Genomic DNA, 26,034 nt, shown 5'->3' with positions numbered 1-26,034 from the left:
CCTACCCAAAAAGTTGAGTTTAATAAAGAATTTTTAAAAAAAAAAAAAAAAAAAAGGAAAGAAAGACAGAAATGCTCTGGCTCTTCTTTTACTCTTCCTGTTTTTCACCCATAAAACTCCAAACACTGTTGGTCCCTCTAAAGAACATGGTTGCCCAGAGAAGCTGTGGCTGCCCCATCCCTGGAAGTGTTCAAGGCCAGGTTGGATGGGGCTTGGAGCAACCTGGGCTAGTGGAAGGTGTCCCTGCCCATGGCAGGGCGTGGAATGAGATGATCTTTAAGGTCACTTCCAACCCAAACCATTCTGTGATTCTACAAGTCCTAATCTCCAGTCTTAATTCCACCAGGCTGGGGGATTCCCTACCTGGAGCAAGTGAGCCGGCACGGCAGCAGCTCTCCTGGCCAGGAATCCCTGGCACAGGAGCAGCTCTTACCTCCAGCTGGGCTGACTGCAGCTATTTTCTCTTTCCTCAAGCTCTGGCCTCAGGAAAGTCAGGGACTGTGACTCTGTGACCCATCCCAGCACACCAGGCAGTGCTAAGTTACAGTTTAACTGGAATAGCTCCCGCATGACCTCGTTTTTGGTTACAACTTTATTGCACCATTATGTCATCAGGGTGAGCAATCATTACTGCAGCACTCCAAGGGAAATTGTTCAGCTGAATTTATGATTTTACAAAATAGCTAGAAAAAGAAATGCTCCTTCCTTTTCAAAATCAACAGGGGGAAACAGTAGGAACTTGCACGACGATGGAATGGTTTGGGTTGGAAGGGACCTTAGAGTTCATCTCGTCCCACCCCCTGCCACGGGCAGGGACACCTTCCACTAGCCCAGGTTACTCCAAGCCTCGTCCAATCTGGCCTTGGACACTTCATTACATGTGTTTCCAAGGTCATCACAAGCAGGTGCTGAGTCCCACAGACCCCTCAGCCAAAACCCAGGCCCTCCACCACCATTCCCACCTTGGGCATTTGGCATTGAAGCCTGTGGAGCAGCAGGACCTCAGGCTCCTGGGTTCAGCTCCACGGGGAGCACATCCCACCCATCACACCACCACTCTAAGGACACCAGCTGGGATCAGCTTCTCAGTATTCCTCCTGTTAGGGGTTCTCAGCATTCCTCCTGTTAGGGGTAACCATTCCATAATGATTTTCTACTTGGAGTTATACATTAAGCAACAAAGCAAATTTCCAGAAGTTTGTTCAAGGCCCATGTTTTGACCTGCTTTTAAAAATAAAAATACATTGAGTTTCCATATTCTTATTTTTACTTCCCTGTAATTCTGCCTCAGAGACTCCAGAAGTCCTAAAATCCAGAGGAAAAAAAGAAATGGACTTCAGGTATTTGTGGAGATGTTTGCACACATGTTCAGCGCAGCCTAGCAAGAGGCAAAAAAACTCAGGCAGGCACCTCTCTGCTTGGGAAACACTCCCTAAATTCAGCTACACAACAAGTTAGAAAACATTCTGCCATGAAAAGTTAAATTTCACCATAAAAACCTATAATTTTTTAATAGGACTGTCTACAGCACGCTCACTGTTGGGTTTATTGTGCCTATTATATTGAAAATATAATATATTGTACAACAAGACAAGCTTTGTATCTGATCACTTCAGGAATAACGAGAGAATTAAAGCGATAAATATCTAATTTTAAAATCCTTTATAATACAACTGCTCACAAAATTATATCTGACAGTAAAAATTCCTCAAGTATTCTACATGATCACTCACAGTAAAGATCATCTAAAGGAGAGGGAAATAATTTGATTAAGAATTACAAATCAGAATAATCACTTACACGTAAGAGACTGAGCGAGGCAAAGCACCAATTAACCGAATAAAATGAATTTCCACTTGGAATAATCAAGCTTGATAGACTGTCTTTCTTGCTTAGCCACTTCATGTCTAATTCAGGTGGACAAATTAATATATTTGCTTTGATTTTCATGTAAGGGGAGGCCAGCAGATGTGGCACAGAGGATGTGGGTGACAAAAATTGGCAGCAGACAGACAAGAAATGATGATTTTTGATGTGCTAGAGGCAGGTGAGCCACCTATGGGACACTCATTCATGGACTAGATCAGGATTTATAGAGAAAATACATAATCTGTTCAAAAAGCTGATGTTGAAAGATACCTATTGAATACAGACAAGAATGACCACTTTTGTAATAATAGTTTTTAAATTCTACTGACCCAGTAGAGCTGGTTCTGTCTTTCTCAGTGAGTCTCCAAGCCCAGCCTAGCACGGTGAACACAAGTTCAAATCCATTTCAATTAGCAAGGCTGGGGTCTCCTGGGAATATAAATCACAGGTTGTCACCAGCAGATTAAGCCCTGCATTAGCAGGTCTGCTCCAACAAGGATTAACTGACAGTGGGGACACCAGGGGGGACATTCCAGCCTTACAAAATGACATTTCACACCTTAAAAATGGAGGGGAATTTTTCAATCAACAGGATTCCACAAATGCACCCAGGACTAGATGGGTTGGACTAGATGAACAAGTCATACTTGGGCTGGACTACATAAGCTTAAAAGGTCTCTTCCGACCCAAGTTATTCCATGATCACCAGGAGGCAGCAGTGTTGAGTGGGACAGTGATCTCTTTTCTACTATTTCCCTGTGTTCTTTGGTGCTATTGCTCATCAGGATCAGATTTAAAGCATTTTGAAAATATGCTATGGGATAAACTGAATGAAAAAGAGAATTGGCTTAGATGTGTTTAAAACCAGGAACAGAATGAACTCTGACTTCAACCTTAATTTTGGAAAAATATACACCCATGCCCACTCATGTATTGCATACAGGGATTATCTGCAGCCCCACAGTTACGGAAATGAAGGGACAAAAAAGAAGGAAAGATTTCTTTTCTGTGCCTGAGCGGCTCTCAATGGAGCAACGCAAAGGCTGTGAAGGTATTGGGACATCATATCTAAAGCTATACAGTCAGGCTTGGAATAGCCAGTTTTCACATCACAAAAACTGTGGAATCCTTCAGGTGGGAAAAACCCTCTGAGATCATCATGTCCAACCATTCACCAGCACTGCCAAGGCCACACTAACCCATGTATCCAAAGTGCCACATCCACATGCCTTTTAAATCCTTCCAGGGATGGAGATTCCACCTCTGCCCTGGGCAGCTGTGCCAGGGCTGGACAGCCCTTTCCATGAAGAAATTTTTCCCAACATCCAGTCTAAACCTCCCCTGGCACAATTTCAGGCTGTTTCCTCTCATCCTGTCCCTTGTTCCCTGGGAGTAGAGCCCGACTCCCCCCTGGCTCCCCCCTCCTGTCAGGGAGTTGCAGAGAGTGAGAAGGTCCCCCCTGAGCCTCCTTTTCTCCAGGCTGAGCCCCCCCAGCTCCCTCAGGAAACAACCGTCTCAGCAGGTGCATTTCTGAAGGGGTCAGATAGTTCCAAAGTCAATACACCAAGGACACTATTTCACTATTTCTTACCTGATGCATAGAAAAGTGTTTAAATATTCCCAAAAATGTAAACAAGCATCCTGTAGTTCCTTCTGTTATTAAAAAAAAGTAAACAACCAAAATAACCAAAAAAACAAAACCAAATACAAATACCTATATTAATTAAAAAAAAATCCCCTAACCATATTTTTTTAAGAATCATACATTTTTGTGTCATGAGCTGAGGTTTTAATCATTAAAGGAGATAAAATAACTCCTACCTAAAGTGAAGTGTAAAGTCCCATGATTTCTGTGTAATTAATTAAATGAGTCATGTTTTATTTAGGTGCCTAACAACTGCAAGAGGATTAATTCAAAATACATCAGTATAGCTGCAAAACGCTCACTAATATGGCCAATCAAAAAGGGCCTTTTTGGCAAAAGGTCCTTGACAAGTTACCCAGGCCATTCCCTCACCTCAGGGTGGACCTACCCCAATCCTGACATGTTACTCTGGAGCGTTCACCCAAATCTCCAGTTCTTCAGCATCCCTCAGCTCCACGTTCCAGTCCTTCACAATTTCTTTAATTTTTAATTATTTAAATTTATTTTAAACTCAGCCCACTGCTCCTTTACTCCCAGAAAGATGGATTCCACACTATTCCCATTTGAGCCTTCTCTGTTTGAAGACAGGCATCTTCCTTTAACCATCTCTTCTGTAAACTCAGTAACAGCAGCAGTTCATCCAGCCTCTCCCAACAGATCATTCCCAAGCTCCAGCAATTCTCATTACTCCATTCAGGACTCTCTCAGCCCACTGTCCTTCCCAAAGCCCTGATGCTCTGGGTAAGGCCACATCAGCCCAAAGCACAGATAACAGTCACTGCCTCACATGTTCATTTATTTTGGTATCGTGCCACGGGAAGGCTCAGACAGGTCCTTTCCTTGGTTCTCCTGTGGAGGCAAAGTTCTTCACCAACTCCATGGTGCAGCTGATGGCTCGTCTCCACAACATTCCCCAAATCAGCCAAGACTGCTCTGAATGCCATGAACACAACACTCCCCATCCAGGCCAAGCCTTCACAGACACAATAAATAACTGAGGCTGCTGTGAAGGCCACACCTCCGCACTCTTCAGGGTCTCATTTTTCTAATTAACAGTTGCTCTGCAAGCTGAGGTTCCATCACATCCATCTTTTCTTAACATGCTTCTGAGAAAGCATCATCTCTGAGACAGGGGTAAAACCCCACTACAACACAAAAGCACTTATAATCACTCAGGTTGGAAAAGCCCTCTAAGATCATCGAGTCCAAGCACGAACTCAGCAGGGCCAAGCCCACCACACTTACAAGGTTCTGCTGAAATCCATAAGGCATATTATACTGTCACTGGACAAAGTGTGATATGGCAGGACACATCACTCCCTGTACACCTTTCCAACACTTTCCAGGACTGACATTTAATAGTTTCAGTCATTTTATGGAAATTGAGTTAAGCTGTGAAGCCTCCAGATCTTGTCTCCTTTAACGAGTGGACATGGCACTCAGTGCTCTGGTCTGGTTGACAAGGTGAGGACTGTTCCAAGGTTGGACTCTATGATCTTGGAGGTCTTTTCCAACCTTAATGATTCTGTGATTCCCAAACTGGACCCACACAATGCCCTGTGCCTGCTCACACAACATCTCCTGCCCTCTGCAACCCAAACCCAGAGATGGCTCCAGCCTTTTCTCAGGTGAGAATTTCCCACTGACTTCACATCCACCTTCACCTGAATGCCAGTTTGTCCTTCCCTTGTCACAGCCCGAGTCCTCATCCCGGCACCCACGTTACCACATGGCACTGGTAGGTTTGGTTGCCCATTCCCAGCTCACCCCAGGCAGAGCAGGAGCCATCTCCATCATCCTCTGCTGATGAGGAGAGCTAATCCACCACCCTTCCCCCATTCCTTCACCCACCTTCAACGTTCACAGACAGAGCCCCTGAAGGAACATCTCCCTCAGGGACACATAAGCCCAACCATGCTCAGTCATCTCATGAAGGTCCAGCTGGCAAAGGAGCAGAACAACAACAACAACAACAACTCCACAAAACCAGAATTCTTTTCAGAAAATTGTCCGAAAACCAGAAAATTCATGAGAAGTCGATCCTTCCCTTTTCACCCCCAGAGAGTCTATTTACTTCAAATCTGAACTGCGATGCCTCAGCCAGCAAACTGCAGCTCCAGGGGAAGAGCTCCTGGCTGCAGTGACAACCTGGACCTCAAATGCCAGGTCTGAGCCCAAATCCCACCTTACCACAGCTTCAGCCAGAGCAGAACAGGCAGAAACTGGGAAGCAGAACAGCAAATCCTGGAAGCTGGAGGCCACCATCCCACCTGTACACAAGTGTCACCACCCCACTAACCTCACCTTACCCACTGTCCACGCCCAGGTGACTCCACACGCGATTCTCCACCAACTGCTTCCATGCAAAGCACAAAACCTGCTGTAAAAGTATTTCTCGAGCTGAAAGAAATTCTCTTGATCTACAGGAAGAGCTGAATTATTTCCCTGGAGTATTTAAAACACCATATTTCTTCAGGTTCATCCCATAACCAATCCCCTAACGTGAATCTCTGTTCTACGACACTTTTAAAGGGAGAACAAAGTATTTTCAGTTTGTTTCCTTTTTTTTACTTCTACCCTGCAGTTGGGCTTGGACTTATGCCTTTTTTTGAAGCCGCTTTCACCATTTCCTCCTCGCTGCCGCTCCCGGTTGCGGCAGCAGCGGTTTCTGCAATGCAGTGCATGAAATTCAGAGCTGAGCCTTGCTCTCAGTCATCAGCAAAACGACTTGGGGACAGCAAGTGACACCTCTAACTACTGCTGAATGAATGAAAGGGTTAACAGAGCATTCCCTATCACATCAGTGCTATCAGGAGCCAGTAGAACATCTCATATCAGGAGCCAGCCACGCAGTTTTATATATAGAAAAGCTTATCAGGAGAGAGGAGCCAGCCCTCCCCTGGCCCCCCCTTCTCCAGCACCATTGTTTTGAGGAACATTTGACTAAGCCCAGCCTTTGGAGAGCACAGAGAGGAGCCAATCTACTCCAAGACAGCGTGGGAGGAAAGGCCTCGTCTGATTTTCGGCAGAGGAGGTTTATAAATTGCCTGAGCTCTTGCTGCCAACCTTGCCTTGCCCTGTCAATCCCTTTCCTACCCCGGACCGCTGGGGATTCTACATCAGAAGAGAAATCCTAAAAGACACTTTAGAGTCTCGAGGCAGATGCTCAGCAGAGAAGAAATGACACCCAGATAACGAGTTGAAGTGAGGGTCCCTGTCGCGGGCCGAGCTGCCCCTCGCGGTTACGAGAGAGGTGGCGGGGCAGGATGTCAGTGCTGAGTCAGCAGGAAGCCCTGGCCACTGCCACCGTCCCCACGGCCCCCAGCACAGGGAAAGGAAGTGGTTGTCACTCCAGGGCTGGTGGTGGCAGCTGTGACTCCTGGTCATGGCTACCACAGCCACCCCTGCCGCGGTCATGGCCCCCGGGGGATGCTCACATGTCAAGAGTTGCCCAACACCCAAGAGGAGGATCAAGACTGAGCTGAGATTAAGGCACAGAGTGCTCTTATGGGGAAAATGAAAGAAAAACCATTGGATTATTTCATTATATTATTATTTTTACATGTTTTCTGCTATCAGGTCTATGCCACAGCCGTTTTACACTCCCATTTCACCTCCAAATGTGTCTCTCGCAACATAAATATTAATTGTCCATCCTTCTTGGGTTCATTTTAGATAAATAAAGGTCTGCAGCAAGGCTGTATTTTGAATTATTTACAATTTTACCTGTGAGCTCACCAAAGGAGTGAGTTCACTAACACAGAAACATGGAGAAGGAAAAGAGACTTGTTAGACTAACTGAGGGACTAATCAAATAATTCAACATTGGCCAACAAGAAAGTTTCAGGAGTTCTTTATAAAATCTTCGAGGAACAAAGCTTGAGGAAAAACACTTTAACTGATTTTTAACACCTCATCTTTTGTAATACTAAACAACCACCCACACCCCACATTAATTATGTTTTACTGAACATGGATGGAGAACCTTGAGAGCCAAAGCAAAAATCTGCATTTGCATTTTCACAAGTCTCCAGCATCCCCCTCTCCCAACAGGCCTGTGACTGAAGTCACAAATTAGGGTCACCTTTCCCCATGCATTGTCAGCAGATCAATCTGTGCTGCCTTTCAAGCAGGGCTCATACATAAATTAAGCAGTTTGAGATTGATTTGCACAAGAAACCCTTGAGCAGTGGAGTGAAACACCAATAAAATCTTACAATTAACTTGAGAAGTTGCCTTTGGTTCCTTCCCAGTGGCTCCTCTGTTCCTCAGCTGCAGAAAATGTATCATCATACAGATGTTCCTTTGTAATAGATCTGGATGAATATTTAAAATTGAGTTTTGAAAACAAAAACTAATTACATACAATGGAAAATACATACAGAATTTAAATACTTCATCATGGCCAGATTAAATGCTTGCGTTTCAGCAGCAAAGTGTTTCATTTTGGAGAAGAGAAGGGGAGGAAGGGAAAAACCAAAAGCAGAAGTGTGTGCCCTGTTTAGAGAGTCAGACAAGGCAGAAAAGGAGAACTTGACATCTGGATTCATGAGAATTCACTCGTAACACGTAAGAGGTGTAATACAGGAAGGAAGGGAGCAGGGTTAGGGTTTAAAGTTTTCAGCACAGCAGGTTGGAAACCTGACAAATGTATCCAAAGTCTAGCACAGCTTTGCACTGCAGAAATCCAAACCCAAACAACGACCCTGCAGCAAAAGGAACACTCAGGCTCCCAAGTCAAATGGTGCATTTAACTGTGCTGGGGAGCTCTGACACTGCTTTCAGTGCCAACTTTAAGCTTGGCCATAACACATGGGACCAGCTCACTCCTGATCCTCCTTCTACTCCTCTAACCCCAGCACAACCTGAGCTCCTTCCACACCAGGTCCTTGGAGATTGGTGGCCCAGGACCCCAGAGGCAGGAGACAGCATTAGAAACACCCTTCAGAGCACACCTGGTAAAGCAGCTGTTACCTGGGAGGAAGAGGTGAGCAGCCAAGTCTTGGGCATGTTTTTCAGGGCCAACTCCATCACTTGGCAGAATTTAATGACAGAAGTATTTAATCAAAGATGAAGACTGAAATGGAGACTGATATTCAAGTTAATAGCAAAGGTTCTCTTTGGCTGGTGTGGAAGGTCAGCACGGTGGTGAGATGGGTCAGAAGGTACAGCCCCACCACAGAGCTGCTCAAATCTGCTGCTTCAGGTAACTCCTCCTCCCTGCTCAGTGTTCTCCACAGAGCCCTCCACTCTGCAGTTAAAGCAACTGATATGTACTCTGAGTAGAAAAAGTTCATGGTTTTAAGCTTAAGTTGATTCCCATGTACAGCAATATATTTTTAGCAGTTGTATAATTGGAGGAACAGTGATGGTACCACTGTGTTTCAAGGTTTCTAATTCCTCTCATCACCTCTGCACCACATTTGCACGTGGCTGATACCCTCCTCCAGCAGGTCCACTGGGCACGGAGCTGCCAAGACTGAAAGGAAGAAAGTATCACTTCAATAATTCTAAGATATCGTCTCAACACACAAGAATTGGTATTTCAAAGACACAACATTAATCCCAAAGAATTCTTTCCCTGTGAGGGTGATGAGGCTCTGGCACAGGTTGCCCAGAGAAGCTGTGGCTGCCCCATCCCTGGAAGTGTCCAAGGCCAGGTTGGACAGGGCTTGGAGCAACCCAATCTGGTTGAAGACAACTTGATGATCTTAAAGGTCTCTTCCAATCTCAATTATTCAATGAGTCCATGTCCCTGCTCATTGCAGAGGGGTTGGACTAGATGACTTTAAAAGTTCCCTTCCAGTCTGAACTGTTCCATGTTTCTGTGAATCCTCCTCCTCCAGCACACACAGGCACAGCTCAGAGGCAATGCCAGAGGGGCTGGATCAGCTGCTTTGAAACACAAAGGCTTTGATAGCACGAGGCTTTACACATTCTCATCCCTTTTGTCTTCTACCCCCAGCTCCCTCCTACTGACGCCAACACACCCATACATCTCACTGCCAACACACCGGGCAAAAACCAGCGGGGGGAGGAAGGAAAACTTAACTTTTTTTGTGAAATCTGAACCAGTTTAATGATCAAACTCACAAGCACAGCCCAACCAATGGCTGAGCCAGTGAAACTGAGGTGCAAAGCAGGCACAGGCCAGGGGCTTCAGAGCTGCAGCACTGAAAATAGGCAGGACCCACCCTCTTCCCATGAATTACAATGTATTTCAGTGTATTTTAAATTAAACATGCCAAATGTTTCGTTGTGTTATCCAATATGCTTTAAAATACTCTGGAATTAACTAACAGGCATAGAAAACTCCAGCTTTTCACCCTCTCAGCAACATCCCCTTGCAATGGGGCCAAGAAATAGGGGAGATGGAAGGAGGTGAAGCACTAAGAATATAAATAATAGGGCAGATTTTGGGTCTAGAAACACCCCACACTGTTATATATCTTTTCCCTGTACCTTACTAAGGGATACAGACTCTCTTTAGTATAAGCTGCATGATAAAGACAATCAGCTGTAAAAATAGTTTTTTTATCAAGCTCAGAAAAAAGGATAAGGGTTTTCACAAGTTTTTTTTTCCTCCACACCACTACTGGCACAGTTAAACCTAAAAATCAAGCAGCAAATTTAAAAATTATGCTCACCTAGCATCTGTCCCAGCCTGCCCAGGACCAGTGTCACAGTGCAGGTGACACAGGCACTGCAGGTGGGTTTCACATCTCTTTGCTTACAAGGAGTGTCTCTTCACAGCCTCCTTGGCAGAGCTTGTGCAGCTCTGGCCCTTTCTGATGTCAGACAGACAGACAGGTACCTGTTCTTCCAGCTGAAATAATGCCTTACCAGACCTCATTCCCTGAGGCTCTCCCCTTTCTTTAAGCACAGAGTATTTTCTGTAATCATGCTCAACCCACCTCTCGACTCCTGTTATAACCCAAGCCCATGACCTGGCCAATCTGGACCCTCCGGTCAGCAGAAGGATGCACCACCCACACCCCAAGCTGCCAGCCAGGCAATAGTGACCACCACCAAGCCACGGGCATTCCCCCACAGCCAGGAATCCAAACCATCCCAGGAAAACACCCCTCTATGGGGTTGTTTGGGTATGGCTTCCTCACACTGAACCAGCTGTATCCACACACTGACAAGAGCAGGAACCAGAATCTTGCCAAACACAAGAGCAACATGATAAATGCCACTTTGGGGATTATTTTTAAAGCTGAAGCAACAGGAGCTCTTGATGTTCAAACTCAGCCACTCATCACGTGAGGTAAACACAGGACCACTGTCACTCCCTACATCCCAGGGGCTCTCAGGAAGCATTGGCTTCAAACCAGCACACACTAAGGTTTACAGCAAAAATCCACAGTCTGTGGAGCCTTTTTCCCCCCTGCAGCTTCCACTTCGGAAATGTGTATTTTTATACATGTATAACACTCTGTCTCTCCAATTTTTTTACAAAGAAGCACTAAAACTTCAACTACTAAAAGCTACTCCATAATATTTATCCTTCACATAATCTCCCAGGAGCAGCAGCATTCCCAGGAAAAAGCCACCCACATCCAAGGTTAATGAAATCCAAGGCCTGCTCGTGCAGACCTGCCCCTTCCAAGCCTAGCCCTTCCTGTTGACCAGCCAGGCTGCACAGGAAATTAAATGAGTACAAAACAATTACAAACCCAACGAAGCAAGACGTGCCAGATGTTGAACTTCCACCCCAGACAATTCCATGGAACACCTGTTCCGCGCCTGGTGTCGGGTCGGAACAACGGCGCTCGGAAACGTGCGCCGGGATTCCAGGGGAACATCTGTTTTTCTAGGAGTTGCTTGCTGAGCTTTCATCCAAAGCCTGATATTCCAATTATTTATTGGAGTAGGCTGTTTCAGGGACAGAAGGCAGCTCTCTGCTCCTCCAGCCCCGAGAGCTGAAGCAACAGCATGGCCTGTGTTACGAATATATCAGAGCATCTGTCACCAGGGTTTGCTATTCCTCTTTTCCTCTGACATTCCCTAAGTTAGCTGATATATTTATTTCATAGAACTAAACTTATGATATCAACAGCACCAGCTTTAATTCTAAATATGGCTTTAGGACACGAAATGCATCTGATTTTCTCAGCCATTAAGGCCCAGGCCCTGCTAATAAGCCATTTATCTCAAAAAAAAGATCATTACCAATGTGAATTTCTAAGTTTAGGAAAGTTCTTTACAGCCTGGAGCCTCAGGAAATAAACAGAAACTGGATTTATTATTGAAATTAAATAGCAAGCCCTGGAGTTCTTAGAGATGTAAAATCTGAGCCTGCAGTGTGGTTGTACAGGCAGCTCTTGGAGCTGCATCAAATCCCAGGGATGCAGGCACTCCAGGCTGCCCATAGAAACTGCAGGCAGCGTCCTTGGGATGCTGGGAGCCTGAATCCCTGGAATTCCCATGCACACCCCGCTCCAGCATCTCTGCAAACAGTGCTGAAAGCTTCAACACGTGCCCTGGGCCTGCACTGAGCAAATTCAATCCCTCCTGAATGAACCATCTGCAGCTTTTCACGCATAACACAGGATTTTGAGGGTTCTTGGCAGGGGGGAGAAGATTTTTCTTTGCTCCAGTCTGAAAAAGAATTAGTATCATAAAAGAGGAACAACAGCAACAACAACAAAAAAATTGAACCCCAAGAGGAAAACGCTGACACAGGCTGGGAAAGCTGAAAAATGACTTTGCTATCAAGGTCTGACACCCTGAGCTCTGCAGCAGCTGGGGGAGGATAAATTCAGCAGAACTCCCAAGTCTTCCCCAGAATACAGATTATTAGGGTAATTCACCACTGAAACCACCTTTGTAGTGGTTTTCCCACTACAGTGGAAATTTTCCACTGGAATTTTCTGTTATTTCAGTTCAGATTAGCCTTGGACTGGGAAAATTCAAGAAAACCCAATAAAACAGTGTTGGGCTGAGCTGAGTCCTTGGAGCATCTTTCAAAGTCTAAAGCCTTCTCAAACTTTAAGCTTGTCCTTTCCATTTGAAGAAATGGAAAGACATTGAAGGAGAAAACCAAATTACTGTCATCCTTTTGGGGAGAAATCCTCCCTGAGACACGTGTGATGCTCAGGCAGCTGCTCCCCCACCAAAAATCAGCCCAAAAAAAGAAGGATTAAGGGGTAGGGCAGGAAGGCACAGTTCAACTCTTGGAATTTCCATTCGAAACACCTGTACACCATTCAAAATTTACTATGCTGACCACATTCTCTTAAAATAAATTTCAGTAAGGGGAGCTCAGGGAGTACTTTCCAAGTTCAGCTCGCTGGACACAACTCAGTCAACTAAGCCCAGCTTAGCAGGTGACCAACCTGAGCTGAACTCAAACATATTAATTAAATCCTTCTCCCCTGTCTTATAATACATTTCAGTGCACTGGAATTAAACATGCTAAATGTTTTGTTGTGTCATCTAATATGCTTTAAAATACTCTGGAATTAACTAACAGGCATAGAAAACTCGAGTTTTTCACCCTCTCAGCAACATCCCCTTGCAATGGGGCCAGGAAACAGGGAGCTGGGAGGAGGTGAAGCACTAAGAAAATAAATAATAGGGAAGATTTTGGGGTCTAGAAACACTCTGCACTGTTATATATCATTTCCCTGTACCTTACTTAAGGTTACAGGCACTCTTTAGTATAAGTTGAACAATACAGACAATCAGCTGTAAAAATATTTTTATATCAAGCTTAGAAAAAAGGATAAAGGTGTTTTTCTCCTCACCTCCTCTCAAGTTTCTCTCCACACCACTACTGGCACAGTTAAGTTTAAAAATTGAGCTGCAAATGTGAAAATGATGCTCAGTATCACCTGCAAAGTACATGACAGTTGAACCTCACTTCAGATAAATGATTCTGAAATCAAAGATACAGAGAGCTGGGGTCAAATCTACCAAAAAAGATGATGATCCCTGATGGCTGCACTGATAACAGACACAGAGCTGCATAAATTATCGACAGCTACACCACCAGAGATGTCCTTTCCAGATCTAACTTGCCTCCCATTCATCACCATGGTGTCACTTTTACAGCCTTATAAATTGATGGATTCATGGTAGTTCCTTTAAGCAGTGACACTCATATTGCAAAGCCTGGCTCTTGATGAGCTGTAAAAAGTGATTTGTCACCCCCTCCAAGTGAGAGCTGGAAAGGTGGACTCTCTCCCAGAGCTCCTATCTCACCATCTCAGGTTTCCATGTGGAGCAATGGCTACAAACTGGCAGAGGGCAGGGTTAGATGGGATATTGGGAAGGAATTCTTTATTCAAAGGGTAGTGAGGCCCTGGAACAGGTTGCCCAGAGAGACTGTGAATGTCACACACCTGGAAGTGTCCAAGGCCAGGTTGGACAGGGCTTGGAGCAACCTGGGCTAGTGGAACATGTCCCTGCCCATGGCAGGGGTGGAAATGGATGAGCTTTACGGTCTCTTCCAACTCAAATCAACCATTCAGTGATTCCCTGAGATGAAAACAAAAGTATGAGCATCTCTCATGCCCAGCTCTCTGCTCACTGTCCCATTTTGTATGCACAGCCCATGAGAAACTGGATTAAGCCTCAGCCTGGAGAAGCTCTGATCAAACAGTAAAAATTCACATGGGGGATAAAAAAAGCAAAACAAATATAAAAAAAACCCAATAAAATAACACACACCCAACAAGCCATTAATCAGCTCCCTTCTTCTTGGTGTTTGGGCCACACTTTGGGACCACGTAACTAATCAATGTAAAAATAACATGAATTATAATGGCAAAATGTCCAATATACAGAGTGAAAGTCTGACAAACATGTTAAAAGACCATCAAAGAGAGATGAAAAACAACCTAAACACACAAAACTGAAAAAAATTACTCTGCCAGTGTTTCCTACTGCCCCACTGAGTTTCCTGGTGGTAATTCTTGACTCCTCTCCACTTCTCTCAGTCCAGATCCCTCCCCTCCTCAAGTGCCCCGTGCAAACCTTGTCCTGCTGCTGATCCACCTCCCCAGCTGTGCTCTCCAAGCCTCTGGCCCCCCAGAGCAGTAGTTTTCTCAGAAATAATCCTTCCAGTTTCACACATTTTTTGTTTTTCTAAGATAGGAAACAGCTCAGAACAAAACTGAAGATTTCCAGTTGTATTTTTGTTTCATTTACCACCAAGCCCACCCCTGCTCTGGCTAAGGAAGAGTTGTTAGATACTGGTCAGGAGCTGCTAAAACACTGCAGAATTGCCTTTTTTCTATTACATTTTCTACATTTTTGTGCTTTTGTTTGATAGAGAGATATGACAGACATCCAGGTCTTTCTATGACTCCAAGGACTTCCTGAAGCTTGTTGAGCTCTCTGACAGCAGTGTGCCCAACAAAATTCCTTAGTTTCCATATCCAGCCCCCTGCTGAGGAAGCTGGTGTTGCACATCTACTCTTGGCAGAGGTACAGCCATTCTGGGCAAAGACTAGGTCAGGGAAAAAGTGAATTCATCTTCAGAATGAACACTGTGATAGTATTTCCATTATTCTGCCAGGTGTCACAAAAAGCAGGAGCACAGCAATGAAACACATCAGAACCACCTTTTACATCAAGGTACTGAGCATATTAAGGTGTTACCAAAATAATAAATAATAACCTAAACCTATTTTCCTAGTAATTCAAAAAAGCTGGTGGAAACCAGTGCTTTTGTGCTACTGCTCTCGAGAAAGAAAAGCAAGGCCTAACTGACCAATAAATATCACATTACAGCATTTTAACCATATTTTAAAAAGTGTTTTGACGGGAAATAAGCACCAAAACTGCTCTGTGTTTCTGGTCTGTGATGCCATAAGTAGCAGAAACCATAAGCTGGAGTAACCATAAGCAAGGAACTCAAATTTGCTAGAAATTATGGGCTAGAAATTATGCTCCTGGGAGATGCTGTGGCTGCTTCATCCCTGGAAGTGTCCAAGGCCAGGCTGGATGGGCAACCTGGATGGCCAGGCTTGGAGCAACCTGGGCTAGTGGAAGGTGTCCCTGCCCATGGCAGGAGGTTGGAATGGGATGAGTCCTAAGGTCCCTTCCAACCCAAACCAGTCTGTGCAGATCAAAGTGTGTAATGATATCCCTGCTCATCAGGAGCATCTGGACACTGAGTATCAAAGTGAAAATTGGAAAACTTAAACTCTGTTAATTAGAAAATCATTTGCCTTCTCTAATTAAATTGCCCCAATGCTGCTCATTTCAGGCAGGAAAAGGCTGAAGCATCAAAAAGCACACAGATAATTCTTCCCTAACTTTTATCTAATACTGGATGGCTTCTAATTGTTCCTTGTGAATGAAAATATAAATTTCACTACTGGAACATTATTAAACTGGGGTTTTTTCCCCATCTGAAAACCCAGTTCCACCATCTGAGCATTCCAACTGTCAATGAGAACAGCCCCAGGCTCCAATCTGCAGAAACTTAATCAATTAGTAATTAATCAGAAACAAAGCTGAGCAGTAAAAAACAAGCTACACAGTTTTTATAGTTGCAAAAATTAGGTTTGTGACTGCTGGTATCTGTGAGCAGCCCTTGTATGCACACAGAGCACAGCCCAAGCTCATGATTTCTTATGCAAGTCCACGGAAAGTTTTCCTTAAAAACATTATTTTTCCTTTTGCTCCTTGAAGTGACATGACAAAACTTCTCTCCCCAAATACACACCTCTTCTCCATACATCTGCAGGATGACAGGATGCCTTGTGACAGGCACAGTTGCTGCCTTACCCAGCTCCTTTACACTCAGATCACTCTTAAACAAAAAAAAAGTTATTCTGCCTCCAAGATAAACCTCTCTTCATCCTTGATTTCTGGAAAATTCTCCACGGGTAGCACAATTTGCTGAAATTATTATTTAATTTGATTTTCATCCTCACAAATACTTGACTAACAACATCCTACAGCCATGCCCTGTACGATAAATGGTTCTTCAACTCAGGGAAGGACACACCAGAATCTCCACAAGAAATCCACATTTTTTTGTGTTGTGGCTTTGCAGAAGAAACAAGGACTTTGCAAACATACCCATGGTTGCTCTGACCCCCCTTCCCAGCCTCTGCTACACCTCCCTGATCACCAATTCTTCTCCACACCACAAGCAGCAGCCTCAGGGCTCTCTGGGGACAAGCAGGTTACGGGGGGAGCTGAGAGCAGGGAGAGGGACTGACAGGAAGCAGCAAGTGAGTTCAAGTGGAAGAAAACTAAAATACACACCAGAGAGTACATTTGCAGCCACTTCAGTGCATTAGAGGTGCCACTTACAAATGTGAGAACATCAGAAAACAAAAAGAAAAGTCACTGTTCACAGTGTGTAAAAATTATTAGCAGAATTGCCTGAGTAAAGAAAAATGGTTCTGCACGTGAGGTTTCTGAGTATGAAGGAAATTTGAAATGCTATAGCCAGAAAAATCCCTGAAATATTAATAAAAAATTAACAAAAAGCATGATATTCAGTCCAACACAGTGCACTTTAGATCTGCTCTGTACCTTCATGCTGAGTTCACGTTAAAATATACAACCAACCAAACCAATGACAAACTGAAACTGTAATAAACACAGAATAAAGCAAGAAAAATCCATGCAAATTTATTGGGTCCTGTAACCTTAAATATCTCCAAACCCCCTACTGATTTAGAGGACTAAAAACCTCCCTTTAATGGAAGAGTTCTCAGATAAACATGTATTTAGGTCAATGACTTCCCCGCCTTCTCCAAAAACTGTTCCACTTACCCAAAATACAGGAATCTCTCTGCAGTGGAGCTGTTTGTCTTTGGAGAGTATGTATCATTAGATCAGGCAGCCAAGGGCACATTATTTATTTAGTTCTGAGGGCTTTGCTAAATAATTACATCAGGATTTTTCTTTCTTCAATGCCACCTAAATATAAGTAGCAACCTTCAAGCCACAAATACGTTTGCTGGTCAACTGGAAATTTGAAAGCCTGAAGGGAAATAGAATTATAGAGTGGTTGGATTGGAAGGGACATTAAGGACCATCTGATTCCACCCCTTGCCACAGGCAGGGATACCTTCCACTAGCCCAGGCTTCTCCAAGCCCCGTCCAACCTGGCCTTGGACACTTCCAGGGATGGGGCAGCCACAGTTTCTCTGGGCAACCTGTGCCAGGGCCTCACCACCCTCACAGGGAAGAATTCCTTCCCAATATCTCACCTAAATTCCCCCTCTTCCAGTTTGAACCCATTTCCCCTTGTCCTATCACTACAACTCCTGATTAAAGTCCCTCCCTGGCTTCCCTGTAGGTCCCTTCAGGTACTGGATGGTGCTGTGAGGTCTCCACACAACCTTCTCTTCTCCTGGTTGAATTTAATAATCTATTTACTCACTGCTCATTAAAACAACATATTTATGCCATAAATGCTGTGTTGTAGATCTGATTAGGCACCAGGGATCTCACAGCTATGGAAGTCCCACCATACACAGCCTTAGCAAGGACGGGTGATCTTCTCATAAATCTGTGAGATGACTGCACCACCCTCACCAGGTTGATATGGTCTGGATAATCAGAAAAGAGCTTCATCTATTTTTAGGCCTGTTTCCAAAATTTACACACCCATAAAGGACAAAATTGTGCCAAAGAGTGCAAATTATCTGAAATGCATCAATCTATTGACAAGAAAGCCAGGAAGAGACATCATGAGCATTGACAGCAAAGCCAAACTTTAGAACTTACAGACATTTATGATGCTCACAGAATTATAAAACTACAGATACATAGTTTTATATATTTATATATAGAATATATAAATATTTATTTATATACGTCTATATTTATATATAGACGGGTGAGCTTTTCTTGCCGCAAAGAAGAGGATTATAAATTCAGTATCACTACTATAGTTAGAAAATGAACTGTTTCTGCTGCAGTTACAATTCTGTGAGTGCCATAAATACCCGTAAGTTCTATAGTTTTTTTTATAAAAGACAACATTATATCCACCTTTGTGTGACAGCCATCCTACAGCACTTGCCATTCAACCCAAGACACATCAAAACCACAAAAGGGATGCAGAAGCTTGACTGAGAGATGTAGAAGCTTCCCCTGCACAACCAGAGACCTTGCAGGTCATCACCACCCACCTTCCCACAAGGTTTTACTTCCAGCTCAAATGTAGAAGCATCACACACCACATAGCAGGTTTTAAATATCACTGAAAACCCACTGATTTATTCAAAAGGAGCAAAGTCATTAAGGCACTATGAATATTTGCATACACGCAGCCAAACTGAAATGCCAAGCATTTTTACAAGAGCTTCTGTTAAAAAATTAGGTTTAAAACACTAATGTAGGACAAATATGGATCATGTTAGTGCAGCAAAGGGCAGCTTTCCCAAGTCAGGTCCCAAAGCAGATTTGAATATGCAGTGGCATTCCTGCAGGCAGGATTCCTCCCCAGGAGCAGGATTTAGCACATCCCCACTGAGCTTCACCAGGTTCCTGCTGGTCCAGGTGCCTCTGGTAGATCACCAGGTTTACCAGTCACCCTTCCAGTTGGGTGCTGTTGGCAAACTGGGCCCTGCTCCATCAGAATCCCACAGAATTTTAGATGGGTAGGAGAACAGCATCTAAAACTACAAATTACTTCCACTGCTGCCCACACACTCAGGAGTCATATTCACCAGCTCAGAAACTCGAGGAGAGGGAGCTTTTCTTGCCCCAAAGAAGAGGAGAGGATTATAAATTAAATATCACCACTATATTTAGAAAATAAACTCTTTCCGCTGCAGTTATAATTCTGGGAGTGTCATAACATTTTGAGTTTCCTTGGAAATATTATCTGCAGGAAAAAACCCCACATTTAAACATGGCACATTCTCACTTATGTTCTTCAATATAGTTGTAAATGTAACTTAAAACCCCTTCCTGGGAAAATGTGGCATAAGGATTTGGTGTCAGTCACTGTTCTTGCCCCGGGCTGTACCAACCCTGCATCCCTGACACTCCATCCACACATTTCCTAACTCCCACCTTTTACTATTCCAAGTCCCAATAAACTCAGGGAATTTTTTTTTTGGTTGGTTTATTTGCATTATGAAATTAAAAAAAAAAAAATATATGTTTTTCTCATCAGAGATCAGCAGAATGAAGGTTGGACGGGGCTTGGAGCAACCTGGGATAGCAGAAAGTGTCCCTGCCCATGTCAGGAGGTGGAACTGGATGGGCTTTAGGGTCCCTTCCCACCCAAAACATTCTGGGATTCTATGAAATCACAGACTCTGAAATGTAACAGCTGTAAAATTCAGAGCACTGGTGCTTTGAACCACAAAGGGCTTGACTCAACATCACCATAACCCTTGAAAAAGGAGAACATTCCCATATCATTTCTAAAATGCACAGATGGATCTGAAAGTGCAGTTTTATGGCTCATTTCTTCATTAAAATGAAAACTACTTAGAAAACAGTGAGTTTTCATATATAAATAACTGTCAAAGAATACTATTGTGATGCAGGAACATTCATTGCTAAGACATTTTTAGGATTTTTATTTGTCTCTATACTCCTATAATCTTTAATTCCTTTTAATCAACAGCAAGTATATTGTTTATCTGAAAGTAAAGCAATTTTCATTTGGTAATAAAGCAGCCTAATACGTACAAGAAAAGCAAGGGACCAAAGAGAGATGGGGAGGAGGAAGGGATTACATTTTAAATGAGGACAAAAACTCTGATCCAGGCAATCTGTTGCTTTCCAAGGAAAGTGAATGTATCTATCAGCACTTGTAGGAAACACTTCAATATTCATTTGCATTGCAGAGTAGCTCTGCAGCACACACTGAACTCTGGAGGGTAAATATCCTGTACTAAAACTATCTTCATTGTGACCACATATAAATTCCCTCATTATATTATTTTAATTGAGAAGAACTTCAGGAAAATGGCAGCTGGGCAGAAATTTTGAATGGATCTGCTGAAATGCTTTAGAAACACCCAAAAATAGGGATTCCCTATATTCAATATGTCAGTCAACTTTGAGGAAAGAATGTATCCCATTAGGAAAGCAGCCTAATGCTTGTGGCAATGGAAGCACTAAGCCTGTAATACTTTTCCCCTCTTGTTAAGCACAGGATTACAATCCCTTCCCATCACTGTGTTTTTCTAACCACTTAAGCTAATACAGCCAATACGTATTTATTGAAATTCTCCATGCAGACCCAGCAAAGCCCTTGGAAATTTAAGCCAAAAGCATTAAAATTATCTTTAAGTATTCTTTGGGGCTGTTCTAGACATGTCTTTCATAATCTCATCACTAACATGATAATCACAGAGTAATTCTGAGGGCTCAACTGCAAACTCACAGAGCACTCTCAGAAATGTTCAAGAACAGCTGAAAACGTTCTGGTTTGATGTTGACCTGGGCACAGTTCTTTGGAAAAAATACAACTTCAAACACTGTTCATACTTGTACAGTGTCCTTGGAGACCTTCTCGTTCAAATGCAGTTCAACCTCAGGTTACAGGAAATATTACATGACTTTCTATTAGAAGTGTGGTCAGGGATTCTTCTCCATCTTTTAGTGACAGGGAACTACACTGCACTGCAAATAGGAATGCTGGGCAGAGCTCTGATTAAAAAAATAAAACAGTTTTTTTCCATAGAATCATGGAATCATTAAGATTGGAAAAGTCCTCTAAGATCATCGAGTCCAACCGTTCCCCCAGGACTGGTTTAATATCATAGCAGCAATGATAACTTTGAAAAGAATAATTTTAAATGATCAAAATTATGTATATTCAATATTCATGTTACCTACACATTCATAAAAAACCCTAAAACATTCCACTTTCTCAGGAAGGAAATGGAGCTGATGGATCCCACTGCCAGCTTATTGCCATGTATAAACAAACAGAGGAAAACCACCACAGGCTTCAAAAGTTAATAAAGAGAGGGAAGGGGCAGAGGTCAGGTCTTTATTGCCAATTCCAAGTTCTCCACCTTAGGAAAGGCAAATTTAATGAAATATATTTAATTTAAATATATTTCTTGAAAACAACAGAATGCTAAGATTGCACTTAAAAAAATAAAGTTAATATGTTTGTCTGAGTAATGATTGCTCCTTACCTTCTTGAATTCACAATAAACCTTGGAAAAAACTCTTCTTATACACTACAGTGGAAGCAGAACTTCCTAAATTATGTAGAGGGCTAAAAATATTTCAGCGAGTTCCCTCAAAATCTAATGTTTCTATGAGAAAAGCAGTTTTCCCACAGACAAATTCACAGCATCCACATTTATAATTTATAACCAGTTCATATTTACTTCTAAATACCACAGTGTGAAACACCACACCTTCAAAATTGGGTATAAAGGTACTTGGGGAAGGGTAAAAATCATAGAAAAGTTCAGGTTGGAAGGGACCTTAAAGCTCATCTCATTCCACCCCCTGCCATGGGCAGGGACACCTTCCACTAGCCCAGGTTGCTCCAAGCCCCGTCCAACCTGGCCTTGGACACTTCCAGGGATGGAAAAATCCTGTATCTTAGATCTGAAGTCTGGTGCTTTGATACTTTGGAAAATTTCACTGGGCAGCTTTGAGGGCCTTTAAGGACCTAAAAACACACGGATGTGGGCTCTGAAACCAACACGCACGAGTGGTTTGTGTAGAGCCAGAAGACACAAGACTCCAACCATCCAGTCCGGCAGCATTAACATTGGGAACCCCCACACCAACATTATGAACTAGAATAAAATCAACTTTAATCTGTTAAAATATCTAAGCTTTCATATAAAACAGACACACAGAAATCCAACCACTTTCCAAGTATCACTTCAGTCTCTGATGCCTTCTCCAGTTCCTCTGAGAGGCTGCAGACTCTCATCTACTCTCCCGTCTTTCTTTCTCCCCTCTCTCACCAACACAGATGAATAGTGAAAATACAGCAGCCAGAAATAACATGGAAAGATCCCTAATCTCCACCTGAACCCCTGTTTGGGAAAGAGCTGTCACTAACTGGGATTAAAGGAGGAAGAAAAGGAAGGAGGTCATCAAGGTTGGGAAGTGCCAATGAAGGAATAACCACTGTGATGGCGGCACAGGATTCACCCTTCTTCTAAAACAAAAATTAAAGTAACATAAAACAAATAACAAAATAAAACAAAATCTTCATCCAGCATCCTAAGAAAACTTGATTTCCAATTAGAAATTTTAGTACGTCCTTGAAGTTTTCCATCTCACATTTGTGGGTTTGGCTAAGCAGAAGTTCTGTAAAATATGTATTATTAAAATGCCATATGCAATATCATATGGTATTTTCTTACATAGTGCAGTTTTGTAGCCCAAGAGGACAAGAAATGGTAATTCCATGCAAAATAAGCCATGACTCAACAGCACCCTGCTTTTGCAATTATAGAATTCCTCATTTTTATTTACATGTTTCTGAGCTCTGTTAAATAGTTTAAAAACTTCCTGGTTAAAAAAATTTTAAAAGGTAAAAAACAAAAGAAAAAGCCATTTCAGAGATCTGTGTATAAAGAAGTTGAGAGAACTGATACCTTGAGGACTAGCAAAGGAGCCCAATATTAAAAATAGGGATATCACATTCAGAAAATTACTGGATGCCCAGATACTTCCTCCAATGTTGTAAAATAAATAACTAGACCTTAAACTTCACGCACAGAGTTCTGATTTCCCGTTTCATGGGGGCTGCACACAAACCTGAGGACTGCAACAGCCTTTTTTTAATCTTGCATTTAATAGTTTTATAAATTTAATTAATGCAGCACTTCTCTGTTTTTTGGTTTAATCCCACTTATTTTTCTTGAAGCTTGCAAGTCCCTTCACCTGAGCATCACATCTCCACTGCAGAGAAACTTTGAAAGGGGGCTGCAATCACACACGAATAATAATTCTTGGTTGCAACAAAATTTGCTCTCTCTCTTTTCCTAGAATGGCCCTTATTTGTGCTGGTTGCCATGGTGATGTTGCAGCAGAGCTGCTCCGGGTTTCTGTGGCTTCCCACCTGGTCATGGTGCAAAGTGGGAGAGGAGCCCTTGGTACAGGTCCCTCCCCAAAGCATCTGTGTCCTGCTGGGGTGGGCAGGGCTGAGCTGCAACCAGTTGGTGCTTCATAAGCTGTCAGGAGCTGATACATTAAATTGCAAGCAGAAATCTCTGCCCCTTCCTCATTAATTGGAGCTTTCTCTCCCACAGCTCCTAGTAGAGTCCAAGTAGGAACATTTTCCTAAACCTCTAGAGGTGGGAATTCATCCCCATCCACTTCTCATCCTCTTGTTTCCCACCAAGACAAGGTTTGCGACGCTCCTGTTGCTCTGCACAACTTGGACACACTAAAAAAAAAATCTACTTGAGGACATTCTGCATTTATTCCAGTAAAGTTGCTGCTGAATTGGAACAAGAGATGCATTTTTTCCCATTATTCATATTAATTTAACTTCCAGTCACACTTACTTTCAGCAGACCCAAAGCAACACAATTTTTCCTTTCAAACAAGTTCAGGCTTTAGATGACTTCATTACTAAGAGGGGTAATAGGGAACAACAGACTTCAACTCATCAGTTGAGGCAGATAAAGGTACAAAATCTCATTACCTACAGTGCTTTAGTCTGGAAAAAGAGTATAGGATAGGACAGGATAGGATAGGATCAGATCCCTGGTCTGTGTAAATGAACACATACAATTCAACCCACTATGTACACATTATTCGACTTTTAGACTAGAAAATACAAAATGAAAATACAACCAAAACCAGTTTACATCCTAGAGCTCTTTTCAATAAAAAATACATTCTTAAATTAAGGAAAGTCAGAGTAAGTGTTCACTTAACACTTCCTGATGCCAAACTTAAAATAATTGTGTGCCAAGACATGCTTACAAATTTAAAAGTCAAAAAAACCCCCACAGACAAACTGAAAAGTCCCCAACAAGCTGCCAGTTTGGTTTTGTTCTCTTCCTTTCATAATCATGGGAAATCATATGACTCCAGTGGAGTCATGAGGATCAGGGCAGTGACCACCCCCCAGTGCTGGGCACTGCTGAGGCACCTCCAATCCTGGGGGCAGTTCTGGGCCCCTTAGACAAGAGAGACATTGAGGGGCTGGAGCGTGTCCAGGGAAGGGAACAGAGCTGGGGAAGGGTCTGGAGCACCAGGAGTGGCTGAGGGAGCTGGGGGGGCTCAGCCTGGAGAAAAGGAGGCTCAGGGGGGACCTTCTGGCTCTGCAACTCCCTGACAGGAGGGAGCTGGGGGGTGTCGGGCTCTGCTCCCAGGGAACAAAGGACAGGATGAGAGGAAACGGCCTCGAGCTGTGCCAGGGGAGGTTTAGATTGGATATTAGAAAAAAAGTTCTTCATGGAAAGGGTTGTTAAGCATTGGAAGTGGCTGCCCAGGGAGGTGGTGGAGTCCCCATTCCTAGAGGTGTTCTAAAGAACAAGCGGACATGGCACTTCGCGATATGGTTTAGTGGGCATGGTGGGATTTGCTGAAGAGGCTGGACTTGATGATCTTGGGGGTCTTTTCCAACCTTAACAATTCTATGATTCTATTTCAAAATCACATGTCCTTAATGAACTGGTTTGTGTGTGCAGTTCCTTGCAGCAACGTGTCACTTGTACCCACGTACCCCAGAACAACAAAGCCTGTTTAACGCATTGCCCTTCGAATACAAAGGGGCTGGAGAGATTGAAAACAAAAATTAACAACAAAAGCTGCCTCCTTCCCTTGTACTGATCACATTTCAAAGAAAAGAGGTCACATCAATTCAGCTGAAGCTGGTTAAAAGTGTGTATTTAGGTTATCCTGCACATCAGCACTGTCAGCACGAGGAGCAGACGCCTGGTTGGGCGTAAACCCCCCCTTGTCTTGCTGAGCAAAGTGATTCCTGCACCTTAGAAAGATCATTAAACATCGTGCTCAGCAAGCCAGGTAACACAGCAGTGATCAAAATAATTAAATAACAAGTTATAAACTTACTACATAAGTATATACACTAAAAATTTTGGGGTATAATGAATATTATTAGGAAAATATTTAAGAAGCTAAAGGAAAATGAATCCCCAGCATTGAAACAAGAATTCCACCACTGAGTATGCCCACAGACAAAGCTCTCAGGGCTGCTACACCCTCCCCCAAATATCCAGAGTCCACAACAGCCAGTTGGTTTGGAACATGAAGGTTTTCATCTGCAAGCCAAGCTGACAGCAAACATATGCTCAAGTGCTGCCAATGCTGACAGCGAATTTTGTAATAATAAATATTAAATAACTACAGACATTCAAGAAATATAATTGAATAAAATTATTTGAATAATTTTACCAAATAATATTTAACAATATATTATTGAATAATACTGAATAAATAATAAATATGTTGCTTTTTTAATTTCAGTTGTGCACAGACTGGGTTACAGTAAGTGCCCACACCAATGAACATCACACGGATCTCTCAGCTGCTTGTCTGAAGGAGACAAACACTCTTACAACATTATCATCATGAATAACCACCTGAGAGGTTGATATTCCCTCATTTACAATACC

At 43.0% G+C, this 26,034-nt stretch overlaps 1 protein-coding gene across 5 annotated transcripts in view; it reads right to left on the bottom strand.

Annotated features, from left to right (window-relative positions):
- The window catches only part of PTPRE (protein tyrosine phosphatase receptor type E), a 96,754-nt gene that overhangs the window by 37,594 nt on the left and 33,126 nt on the right, over positions 1-26,034 (bottom strand). Inside the window, exon 1 of one of the 5 annotated variants that reach the window (XM_032695167.1) lies at positions 13,864-13,883. The exons of the other annotated variants lie outside the window; for them this stretch is intronic. The gene's annotated coding sequence lies outside the window, so the exon portion shown is untranslated. Of the gene's footprint in view, positions 1-13,863; positions 13,884-26,034 lie in introns of those variants that run through there. 5 annotated transcript variants of the gene reach the window in all.

This window comes from Chiroxiphia lanceolata, chromosome 8 (assembly GCF_009829145.1).
Source record: "Chiroxiphia lanceolata isolate bChiLan1 chromosome 8, bChiLan1.pri, whole genome shotgun sequence".
Lineage (NCBI taxonomy): Eukaryota > Metazoa > Chordata > Aves > Passeriformes > Pipridae > Chiroxiphia > Chiroxiphia lanceolata.
The sequence above is the reverse complement of the archived record's forward strand: the minus strand, read 5'-3'. Positions and strand labels throughout refer to the sequence as shown.